The sequence below is a fragment of the Microcaecilia unicolor genome, chromosome 7 (assembly GCF_901765095.1).
Source record: "Microcaecilia unicolor chromosome 7, aMicUni1.1, whole genome shotgun sequence".
NCBI classification, from domain to species: Eukaryota; Metazoa; Chordata; class Amphibia; order Gymnophiona; family Siphonopidae; genus Microcaecilia; species Microcaecilia unicolor.
Genome location: NC_044037.1, coordinates 206837456 through 206849712, shown reverse-complemented (window position 1 = coordinate 206849712; position 12257 = coordinate 206837456). Strand labels below are relative to the sequence as shown.

Genomic DNA, 12257 nt, shown 5'->3' with positions numbered 1-12257 from the left:
TGGCTTCAACGTTTTATGATGTCATTTCGGCTCCTGTTTAACTAATCTCCTTGGGTCACAGCCTCCAACTTTACGTTGCAAGTACCTACTGTAAGGGGGCGGAGTTTAGATTACATTCGCTGCTCTTCCTGCAGGCAGCTGCAGTTTGCTGTGCCGTGGTATAGCTGTAGAAGCCCACGGGTGAGAGAGAGTCTGAGCCTGGAGTCAGTCCCAGATCCTGAAGCGGATATTTACTGTAAGATGATTTTTTTTTCCTTTTCACTTTTAAAGCAGACTTCAAAGGAGTATTCTTCATTGTTGCCAAGAACTGTGTAAATATTTCTGGAAAAGAACACTGCATATGGATTCTGTAATCATCACTCAGCCCAGGATTCCCACAGGATCTCTTCCTGTAAAACTTATGTAGTGTGCACTGTGTAGCTACAAGTTACAGTTTTAGGATCTTTTGTTCTCTTTGAATATTAAATGTGTGTTACAGTCTCATTGTGTTAGTCTTTCTAACATTGTTGGCAGTCTTGGTTACTCTTTTAAGGTCTAGGTTAGAATAAGTTAGAAACTGATAACCTGCCAGTGTCTAGTTCCAGATATGGGATTTTTACTTCCCCTGCTGAAACAAGCTGAAACTTGGCTACACATCCAGCGTGCAGGATGGGGCCGATGGGCCCTTAAGGGGAACTTTAAAGCCTGGTATGCCAAAGTCAGAGGTCGTTGGCTGGCTTCATTCTTCCTGGTGACTGTATTTAGAGTTATTTCTAAAATATTTCTTGGGTAGCCCAGAGGGATGTATTTTCATTCCATGGCTCAAGGCTTTGTTGTCTGGATAAGTTGGGGGGGGGGGGGGGCTGGAGATAGGATGTGGTCAGTGGTCATTCCCAGCAGCCAGATTTAGGGCCCATGATTGTAGAGTTCCAGAATAGGCCCTAATGCATGGCCTACAGCTGAGGACTATGGAACTTTGGAAGGCTAAGTGCTTTGAAAATATGCCTCTAGACTAAAGTAACTAGAGAGTAAAAAATCAATTAATTAATTTTTTTAAAAATCCTTGAGAGCTAGAAACAAAGTTTTATGGCCTTAGTTCCTATTAAGCTTGAAGCCTAAAGGAGCACAAGTAAATTGCTGGATAAAGAAAAAAGAAACTCCCTCCCCAGTGATGCTAGCAGTTACCCAAGGAGTATGGCATTGCTGGCGGGTGCCATAAAAAATGGCATCTTCGCAAAAATACATGCTCTATCTGGATTTCTGTTTAAGGTATTTAGGGTAGCTACTTCCCCACAGCTCCACAGTTCAATTACCCAGTGCAGCAATGGCGTTCCTAGGGGTGCTGACACCCGGGGAGGATCGCCGATGCGTCCCACCCCCCCCAGTTGCAGCGCCCCCCCCCCCCCGTGCAGCGCGCCCCCACCCCGGCGAAAGAACCCCCTCACCCCCGGGAGCATGCCGCTGGGGGGGGTGCCGCGCGCCAGTCAGCGTCGTTCGTTTCCATGCTGGAAACGAACAACGCTGACCGGCGTGCGGCACCCCCCCAGCGGCGTGCACCTGGGGCAGACCGCCCCCACCGCCCCCCCCCCCCCCTTGGTACGCCACTGCAATGCAGCCAATGGTGCTGGAGCAGGAGTTGTTGACCCAGCCCTTGGGACACACCCAGCCAGTCTACTACTACTACTTATCATTTCTAAAGCGCTACTAGACGTACGCAGTGCTGTACACTTGAACATGAAGAGACAGTCCCTGCTCGACAGAGCTTACAATCTAATTAGGACAGACAAACAGGACAAACAAGAGATAAGGGAATATTAAAGTGAGGATGATAAAATAAGGGTTCTGAAGAAGTGAGTAAGGGTTAAGAGTTAAAAGCTGCATCAAAAAGGTGGGCTTTTAGCTTAGATTTGAAGACTGCCAGAGATGGAGCTTGACGTACCGGCTCAGGAAGTCTATTCCAGGCATATGGTGCAGCAAGGTAAAAGGAACGGAGTCTGGAGTTAGCAGTGGAGGAGAACGATGCGGATAAGAGAGATTTGCCCAGTGAACGGAGTTCCCGGGGAGGAATGTAGGGAGAGATGAGAGTGGAGAGATACTGAGGAAGCTGCAGAGTGAATGCACTTATAGGTCAATAAGAGGAGTTTGAACTGTATGCGGAAACGGATAGGAAGCCAGTGAAGTGAATTGAGGAGAGGGCTAATATGAGCATAACGACACTGGTGGAATATTAGTCGTGCAGCAGAATTTTGAACAGATTGAAGAGGAGAGAGATGGCTAAGTGGGAGACCCGTGAGAAGCAAGTTGCAATAGTCTAAGCGAGAGGTGATGAGAGTGTGGATGAGGGTTCTGGTAGTGTGCTCAGAAAGGAAAGGGCGAATTTTGCTGATATTATAGAGAAAGAAACAACAGGTTTTAGCAGTCTGCTGAATATGTGGGTTATCCACAGTGAATATGCATGCAATAGAAAGAAGTGTCTTCTTTTGCAAATGAAAGAAGCAACATAAAAATTCTATTTTGGTTCTGTAGTGCATCTGAAAGGTTATAAACGAGAGTGAGAGTACAGTTTTGAAAGGAATTTGCCTTGTAACGCTTAGTTGAGCAAATTACCTCTGCTTCTGTTGAGCAAATTCCCTCTGTTTCTAATGGCAGGTACAATTCTTTTGTATGGTTGCTATACAAAAAAAAACTATACAAAAAAAAGTGCTGCTAGTTTTGGGTCAGCTGGTACCTTCTTGAAAATTTAGTAGTGGTGGTACAGGAGCAAAAGAAAACAGCTCTGACTGTGGCACTGTCCTTGCTAAGAGACCAAAGAGTTTCTACTGCTGCTGGTATGAGTGGATCAGGTCAAGTTGAAAAGTGTGTTAAGTGATTTGATATGTTATCTATAACGGGTATGCCTAGTTTTACCCCCTTTTAGTCTTTTTATCCCTGACACAACCTGAGGGCCATGTCGAGTAACTGTTTGAATAAAACCACCTCTCATTTATTTATTTGTTTTTTTTTACTTGATCTGCATGCAAATCTCTCTCGAATATTCTTGGTGGATATCTTGAAAACCTGACTGGCAGGGTGTATGACTGAAGATTCATCCAAGACATCAGCTATCCTGCATCGCCCTGTGCTTCAGCCTCTTTCCTTCCTGGTAGCCCTCATTCTTGTTCTTGCCCGCAGCTGGCATCCCTCCCTCTGACGAGGAAGAGAAGCATCTGCCTGTTATTTCCACCTGCCCTGCAAGTATCTAGAAACCAATGTAAAAAAACAAAAAACCCTCTCTTGCCATTTGACATGGGCTGCGCATACTGCAGCAGAACATGTTTATCCACTCCTACCCTAGCTGAGATAACATTTAGTCGTCTCTCTGACCTCATGTGCAACTTAGTTGCCTTATTTTCTAACTCCTCTTACTGTCTTACCTATCTATATGTTCCATCTTTGCTTTTACCCTATGCTGTCTATTAAAATGTTCTATTACGTATGTGTTGACATTGTAAGTAGTATACTATGCCGTACTTTGTTATTGTTATTTGAATATTTTTACTTCTGTAGTTGTCTATTGCTTATGTTTGATTTAGTCTTACTGTACCCCGCCTTGAGTGAATTCTTTCAAAAAGGCAGTAAGTAAATATGAAGTTCCAAAGAGGCCTTGACAAAAACAAGGGAACATGCTTATTTGAACTCAACAGGCTAGATAACTACCTGGTTAATTGTTATTCAAAATACGTGGAGTTTCTTAGAGGGTATCGCCAGTAAATCAGTAGTCAAACACTGGAAATCTATATTTGGAAGGCATGGGACTTTGTTCATGTAACACTGAAGTCTTGGTGATTGGCGCTGCTCCTCACAAGTTTCAGATTTGTGCTAATTTAACCCCTTAGTAGTGGGTTGCATACCTCATCAAAGTTCATTATTTGTTTATTGTATCAAATGGCTTAATAGAAAAAGCCATTCAAACAATAAACAGACTTCTAAAGAAATCCAGTCTTGGACAATCCTGCTCCAGATCTTAGCGTACTATGTTAGAGAATTATGCATATGAGGATTGCTTATACAAATTTAATGGTTACATTTGAGACCCAAACTACTTAACTTGTCCCTCTCTGTTTAGTCTGATAAAATGAGAGATACAAACCTATCTAGAAAAGGGATCAAGCAGAGCAAACATTATGTTAAAGATACAAAGCCACAACCTTCTTTTGCAGGTAAGAGATCCAGTTAACATTCATCAAAATGGAATCTGGAATCTTGCAAAAGTGATTTGAACAATGTTACTCCCAAGATCATACTTGGGGCCATAGGCGCCGACTCCGTGGGTGCTGTGGGTGCTCGAGCACCCCCAATATTTTTAGCACCGGAAGTTCCCTTCGTTCCAGCCCAGCCAGAATTTTAAAAGTCTCTCCAAGTTCCAGGGCCGTCGGGCTGTCCGTCCCTCCCTCCGATTCCAGGGCCGTCCGGCTGTCCCTCCCTCCCTCCGATTCCAGGGCCCGCCCTCCACCCGTCCAAATTTTAAAAGCCCTCTTTTTACCTCGTCAGTGAAAAGCGTGCACTGCTGCAGGTTCGTTGCTTCAGCCTTCCTTTCTGTCTCTTGGCTCTGGTCCAACCCTCATTTCCTGTTGAGGGCGGGATCAGAGCCGAGAGACAGAAAGGAAGGCTGAAGCAACGAACCTGCAGCAGTGCACGCTTTTCACCGACGAGGTAAAAAGAGGGCTTTTAAAATTCTCTATGAGCTGACTGCCTTTCATATGTGTCTTTTAAGGGTAAGGGGGGAAAGAGGGGAGAAATGGTGACTGCTATTTGTTTGAAAATACACATCAAAACCAATTTTAAAATATGTTAAAAAGCGGACTTTAAAAGAAAAACTTCTGTGCTTGAGTAACTTTCAGGGAACATCTATTAAAATCTAAACTGCTCAAATTTTGCAGCGCTTTAATAGTTCAATTTACTGAAATAGATTAAGGATATAGAAATGGTTATTAACAATTCTTCAACATGCGTCTTTTATTTCAATTATAATTCAAGTGTCCTTGAGATCATGTGTTAGCTAAAGCTTGTGTTTGGAAGATATATGTTATAATTTTCAAAAACGGACCAGCCAGCTGTATTAGCATTGTTTGGGGGGGGGGGGGGGGGGGGGCTATGAGCCCACTAGTGGAGTTTGCACAACCTATTAAGTTGAAAGACCCACTCGGAATATTTGACCAGGAAAGTCCATCGTGAAAAGGACAACAAAACAGTCTCATTCAAAAGGTTTTAAATGAGCAGCAAAATACTTGTATACATATGTGAAAAGCGTGTTTTGGTTTTGAAAATAACTTTATTTTATGGTGTCCCATGATCGTGCTACAGCTCAAAAGCAGGCTTTGAATGTAAACATCTGTGAACTATGCCCAGTCTAATCCTCTGCAGTTTGAACACAGCATGGACAGTCGAAGAGTTTGAGGGCTATACCTACACCGTACCTTAATTTTAAAAAAATCTGACATTTTACGGGATGAAGAACCCCGGGAGAGAAGAGGAACAGGGGAGGGATAGGAGATAGGCGGGGAAAGGGGGGGGGGGGGATGTTTCTAAAATTTGGCTAAAGTTTATTGCTAGATATGCATGATCTCGTTTAGGAATGTTGTTAAGGATTTTTGAGACATGTGACTTTACTTTATTTCCTAATAAAAATGATTCAAACATAAAATTCGGACAGAGTGAGGGGGGCCTTGGAACTCAAACGGAGGGGGGGGGCCTTGGAACTTGGAGGGAGGGAGGGCCTTGGGACTCAGAGGGAGGGAGGGCCTGGAACTGAGAGGGGGGGCCTTGGAACTCGGAGGGAGGGGGCCTTGGAACTCAAAGGGAGGGAGGGAGGGAAAGAAGAGAAGGGAGGGGGGCCTGGAACTCGAAGGGAGGGAGGAGAGAGCCTGGAACTGGGAGGGAGGAGGGAGCCTGGAACTAGGAGGGAGGGTGGGAATGGAACTCTGAGGGAAGGAGGGCCTGGAACATGGAGGGAGGGGGAGAGAGAGAGGAGAGGAGGGAGGGGAGGGGGGAGGGGGGAGAGGAGGGGGCGGGGTGGGGAATGCACCACCTGTAAAAAAAAAATAAATTTCAGCACCCCCAATCATTTTGAAAAGTTGGCTCCTATGCTTGGGGCAGACTAAATATTCAGCAGTTTACAAGAAGAACAGAAAAAAAAACTGAAAAAAAAGGCTTTAAAAACTGAGAATACACCTGTACATACTTATTGATGTCCAGACCAATAATGAAACTTGTAGCACCACGAGGTAGCATTTAAATTTCAGAGAAGGTTATGGTTGCTGAGGTGGCAGTTTATTACATCAAAAGACAGCATAGTCTCATGTAAAAACTGCATTAAAAATCACTATTTGATTTTTAAGGGTTTTTTATTTTTAACTTCAAATGTAATAAGCTAATTACATGCAAAAAGTAGCAAAGCAAAACCTCATGCTAAAAACCGTAGTAGTAGTTGTCAGCATTCGTTGTCTAGGGATGGTCCCGTGTCCAGTTCACAGAGGCAGTGGGTTCCCAAAGAATACATAATCCACACGGGTTTGGATATATATAGAAAGTACATTGTATGTACATATATAGGCTCACAGCAGGGCCGTGCTAACACGGTAAGCGGGGTAAGCACTGCAGGGGGGCGCCGACCTCTGGAGGGCGCCGCCCAGGTCCGTTCACTTGCAAAATCTTTTACCTGTAGTTGTGATTCTCCTCTCTCCCCTGCCCTTCCCCCTCCGCATCAGAAAGTGAAGGCAGCCCAGCAGTGCTATCTGAGGCAGACACCTCTGCTGAAGTTGCTTAAAAGAATACAACAAGTGCTATATATGTCTTTGGTGTGGGAACAACTTCTCATTTGGGGTGAGCTTGAAGTGAACAACATTCAAATTAAAGAGAACAGGTTTGGAGGGAGGTGTGCAAGTGAGACTGGGGAGAAATAAAAAATAAATAGTGTAATTGTTAAAACCTGTAAGTGGTTCAAAGTTTTTTTTTTCTGAGCATCATGTACACCGAGAGGAGGGCATGATGTGTGCATAATTTTCAGGTATTCTGGGATATCTACAGCTAAAAGCCATTTCATTGGCTGATGGTTTCAACAGTAGTTTCAAAAAGGAAGAGCTGGTAAGTCAAAATCTGATTGCTTTTTTTTAAGTTTTAAAAGTATTTGCATTAAATCTAATTGCATAATTCAGGTGCTGGGAGTCTGTACTTGGTAGTCATATGCTCAGATTTGTTTAAATCATATGCAAATTAGTCCGTTCTTGGGAGGTTCTCATTTGCATATTTATGGGTAAAAATTGATGCAAATGTTTACAGCCTTAATGTTAAGGCATGGCTTTGATCAAAACTGTGAAGTTTGATCCAAAAATGAAGGGTTTATCTAGTGTTTTTGACTAAAAATTCCCAATAGAGTGTCTGTATGTTAATCTGCATTCAAATAGAGCTCTCTGATTGGATGATCAGCTCCTGTTAGAAATCTGCCCAGGAACAGAGTGAGAGCAACTGATGGTTTGGCAAAGAGAGACATGCAGCTGTGAGCTCCGTGTGTGTAAGGAGGGGGGGGGGGCACCAACTGATAGTCTGCAGGGGGGCACCAGAGACCCTAGGCACGGCCCTGGCTCACAGCACTTAGTACAGGTATCTGTGTGTGTGTGGGTTTAGATGGGAATCAATGAGAGAAAGGTAAGAATGGGGGGGTGCAGAGAAAGAGAGAAGCCTTGAGGTAAGGCTGAAGGTGTGTGTGTGTGGAGAAAGAAAGAAAGAGCCTAAGAAAGCAGAGCCATGTGCTCTGAGTAGGGCTGAAGGAGAAAGGGTGGGGGGCAGTGCCAGGGGCTCTGGTGGCTGAAGATGTATGTGGGTATGAGAGAGAAAAAGCGAGAAAAACTGCCAGTGAAACCTCGGTTTTCGTCGATAATCCGTCAGAAAACAATCGGCGAAATCCAAAACCGATGAAAACCGAGGCAAATATTTCCATATGAGTCAATGTAAATCCAATTAACTTGTTCTAGACACTACAAAATACATACCAAAACACATTTTATAGAGAATAAATATAGTGTTTAATATTAACAACATTTAACATGGCATTTACGGTATCAAGGCACTATCTAGGTTCCTTCCCTTCTTGGTCTTTTGGCAGTAGGACCAGCTTCAGAGTCAGTGGACCCATGTCACACAAGAAAGCTGTCCAAAGAGGTCTGTTTCTGCCGCCTCGTTAAGATTTGCCTAAAATGGGGCAAGACATTATCAATAAACAAGTTGCAGACACGACATGCAACAGATTTGTCTGGGTGATTTTTCTCCACAAATTCCTATACCTTACTCCACATGGAGAAGATGTCCTTAATCTCTGAAGAAAGCACATTCTCGCCTGTCTCTTCCTCCTCATCTGAAGCAACGTTTTCATCTGCCGTCTGTTTAACTTCTAGGTGAAGATCTTGCAGCTCTTCAGTGGTGAATTCTTCACTGTGGTCATCCACCAACTCTTCCACATCCTCACCACTCAGCTCCAGACCCATGGACTTCCCCAAATCAACAATTGACTGTACCACATGTGTAGGGTCATCAGAGGAAGGCTCAAACCCTTCACAGTCTCTCTCATGCACACATCCTGGCCATAATTTCTTCCAGCCAGAGTTCATCGTCCTGAATGTCACTCCCTGCCAAGCCTTGTCTATGAGGCTAATGCAGTTGAGAATATTGAAATGTGTTTTCCAGAACTCTTTTAAGGACAATTCTGTATCTGAAGTCATCTCAAAGCACCTTTGAAACATTGCTTTTGTGTACAGTTTCTTGAAATTTGAAATGACATTCTGGTCCATGGGCTGGATGAGTGGTGTGGTATTAGGGGGCAAGAACTTCACTGTGATAAAACTGAACTCCTCCAACAATGTGTCTTCCAAACCTGGAGGATGTGCAGGAGCATTGTCCATTAGCAGTAGGCACTTAAGGGGCAACTGATTATCCTGGAGGTATTTTTTCACACTCGTTCATCCACTCAATGAAAATTGGCCTCGTGACCCATGCTTTCTTGTTTGCCCTCCACATCACACACAATTTACTTTTAATCATATTATTTCTGCTAAACACTCTAGGAGTTTCTGAATGGTACACCAGTAAGGGCTTCACTTTGCAGTCACCGCTAGCATTACCACACAACAAAAGAGTTAGCCTATCTTTCATAGGCTTATGTCCTGGCAGTGCCTTTTCCTCCTCTTGTAATGAACATCCTCTTTGGCATTTTCTTCCAAAAGAGGCCAGTTTCATCAGAGTTGAAGACTTGTTGGGGGATGAATCCTTCAGCCTCTACATAATCTTTGAATTCGGACACAAATTTTTCGGTCCCAGACTTGTCCAAACTCGCACCTTCGCCGTGCCTAGTAACATTGTGTATGCCAGTGCGCCTCTTGAATTTTTCGAACTACCCTCTGCTGGCCTTAAAATCACCAAGAGGCTCATTTTCAAAGCACTTAGCCTCCCAAAGTTCCATAGAAACCTATGGAACTTAGCCTCCCAAAGTGCTTTGAAAATATGCCTCTAAGTACACTAGCACTTGCCCCATGCATTTTCTTGATGAGATCGGCTTACAACAGTCTGGCCTTTTCACATATGATTGCCTCCGAAACAGAATTGCCATCTAACTGTTTTTGATTGATCCAAATTAATAATAACTGTTCGACATCTTCAATTGTTTGCGATCTCTGTTTCGTTAGCACATTCACGCCTTTTGCTTTATTAGCGTCCTTTATTGCTTCCTTTTTTGCCACAATGGAACTTATTGTGGTTAGCGACTTTCTGTACATGCGGCCGATTTCAGCAATCTTAATGCCGCTCTCAAATTTTTCATTGATTTCCTTCAACTCGATTGTGTTCCTGGCCTTCTTCGAAGGGCTGCTGGCTCTGGAAACTTTCTTGGGTCCCATGGCGGAGCTAATAGGAAACAACGCCACACTGAGCAGGAGAACGTGTGGGTCACCCTTTGTTTTCGCAGTGCAGTCACGTGGGCACAAAATCCGAGGCAACAGACAAAAACCGAGACAAAGTTTTCGCTGAAACAGTCGTTGAAAACCAAAACAGACGATAACCAAGTCAACAAAAACCGAGGTTTCACTGTATATCTAACAGGAACAGAGAGGGATCAAAACAACTTCCTTTCTTCCCAGCCTTTGTTTGTCAGCTCTTTCCTTTACAAACTCCAGAGTACTTTCCTGAGGCAAGGAAGGTGACCATTTTCACAGGTTCTACTCTTTGAAGTCCCCCAGTTCTGGAGCCTATCTGTCTGGCTTTCTTTGTTCTCACCAAGAGCCCTGCTCCCAGATGCCCAGAGAGGACATAGGTATGTTAATTAGGGGTAATCAAGAAAACACAGGGCTAGCAGCCAGCTGGGCAACATTTGGTCCATTTGCCATCCTTAGTGATTCCTGAGGGAGGGGGGAGTTCTCAGAAGTCAGAAGCTGGTTTCATCAATTTAAGTATGTCCAGCAATCCTGACAGTAGTTAATTGTACTTTTGTTTTAACTTTGAACATAGTAACATAGTAAATGACGGCAGATAAAGACCTGTACGGTCCATCTAGTCTGCCCAACCAGATAAACTCATTTTACATGGTATGTGATACTTTATATGTTTACCCGAGTTTGATTTGTCCTTGCCATTCTCAGGGCACAGACCATAGAAGTCTGCCCTGCACTCTTCTGGTACTAAGTTCTGAACCTAACGTCGAAGCCCCTTAAAATTTACACTCAGCCCATCCCTATCCAATCACGATCAGGGCATAGACCGTAGAAGTCTGCCCAGCACCGGTTTTGTTTCCCAGTTACCGGCGTCGCCACCCAATCTCCGCTAAGATTCCACGGAACCATTCCTTCTAAACAGGATTCCTTTGCGTTTATCCCACTCATGTTTGAATTCCATTACTGTTTTCATCTCCACCACCTCCCACGGGAGGGCATTCCACATATCCACCACCCTCTCCATGAAAAATACTTCCTGACATTATTCCTGAGTCTGCCCCCTCTTCAACCTCAATTCACGTCCTCTAATTCTACCGCTTTCCCGTCTCAAGAAAAGGTTCATTTGCAGATTAATATCTTCATTACCTTACTTCCATATCAACTTACAGAGGCTTTCTGGTCCAAGGACACCTCTTGGAAAATAAATGGAGCAGATCGTTGACAAAACAAAACGTAATTTATTAGTAAAAGCCAATGGAATATACACACACAAATAGCCCAACACAGGCCGTGTTTCGCACAACAGGGCTGCTTCAGGGGCTACACAACAGTCCTTCACTGTCAAGTGTAATGAACACATATAAAATGTCCTGCAATTGAATATAAAGAAGATCACTTTCATTTGAAAAAACAGCTGGATCAGAGATGCCAAAACATAGAATGCTGACTTGATGTCAGTCCGACAGTCTCTTATCTTTCCTTTATTTGAATAAGCATGTTTACTCACAGTTAACTGCAGATCAGAGGTTGTGCCCCACTGGCAACGAGTCTCGCTGGTACTGAGATTAGCAGAATGGCAGAATGGTGTACAATGCCCTCTTTCAGCAACATTCAAGGTAAGAACTAAGTGCTGTAACGTGGCTAACACATGAATGGGATCTGAAACTGGCTTACAAAAATGGCCACTACCTCATGGACTACCGGAAACAAAACAGGGCACACTCTGACCCAGTAAGCAGAGGGAAAAGCACCATGGGAGTAGAGCCTACCAACTACCAACATCGTGAGCATTTAACACAAGCTAGTGGAATCATGGAGCCCAATACCCTACACCCACCACAATGCATTGCTGATGTGACTCTGCAGTGCCCTTAACAGAAAAGGTGTCACACTCACCTGAGACCCACATCACAACTAGGGAAAGGCTGTCAGAGGATAGAGCACATTCTGCTGTCATGGAGGTGGGTACGGCATTTGAGGCTGGCATACAGGCTGGGAAAAAAGTTTGTAAAGTGGGTTTTTTTTGGTGGGAGGGGGTTAGTGACCACTGGGGGAGTCAGGGGGGATGATCCCCAATTCCCTCCGGTGGTCATCTGGTCGGTTGGGGCACTTTTTTGGGACTTGGACCTGAAAAAAAGGGTCCAAATAAAGCAGACCAAATTCTCGTCAAAAACGCCCTTCTTGTTGCGATTATCAGCTAAAGACGCCCATCTCTCCTCAGGCGATAACCACGCCTCAGTCCCGCCTTCGCCATGCCTCCGACACGCCCCCATGATCTTTGTTCGTCTCCGTGACGGACTGCAGTTGAGAACACCAAAAATCAGG

At 44.2% G+C, this 12257-nt stretch overlaps 1 protein-coding gene across 2 annotated transcripts in view; it reads left to right on the top strand.

Annotated features, from left to right (window-relative positions):
- Positions 1 to 124: 124 nt before the first annotated feature.
- The window catches only part of LOC115474627 (putative methyltransferase DDB_G0268948), a 68095-nt gene continuing 55962 nt past the window's right edge, over positions 125 to 12257 (top strand). Inside the window, exon 1 of one of the 2 annotated variants that reach the window (XM_030210186.1) lies at positions 125 to 235. The gene's annotated coding sequence lies outside the window, so the exon portion shown is untranslated. Of the gene's footprint in view, positions 236 to 4637; positions 4672 to 12257 lie in introns of those variants that run through there. The other variant, XM_030210188.1, reaches the window with a different exon arrangement.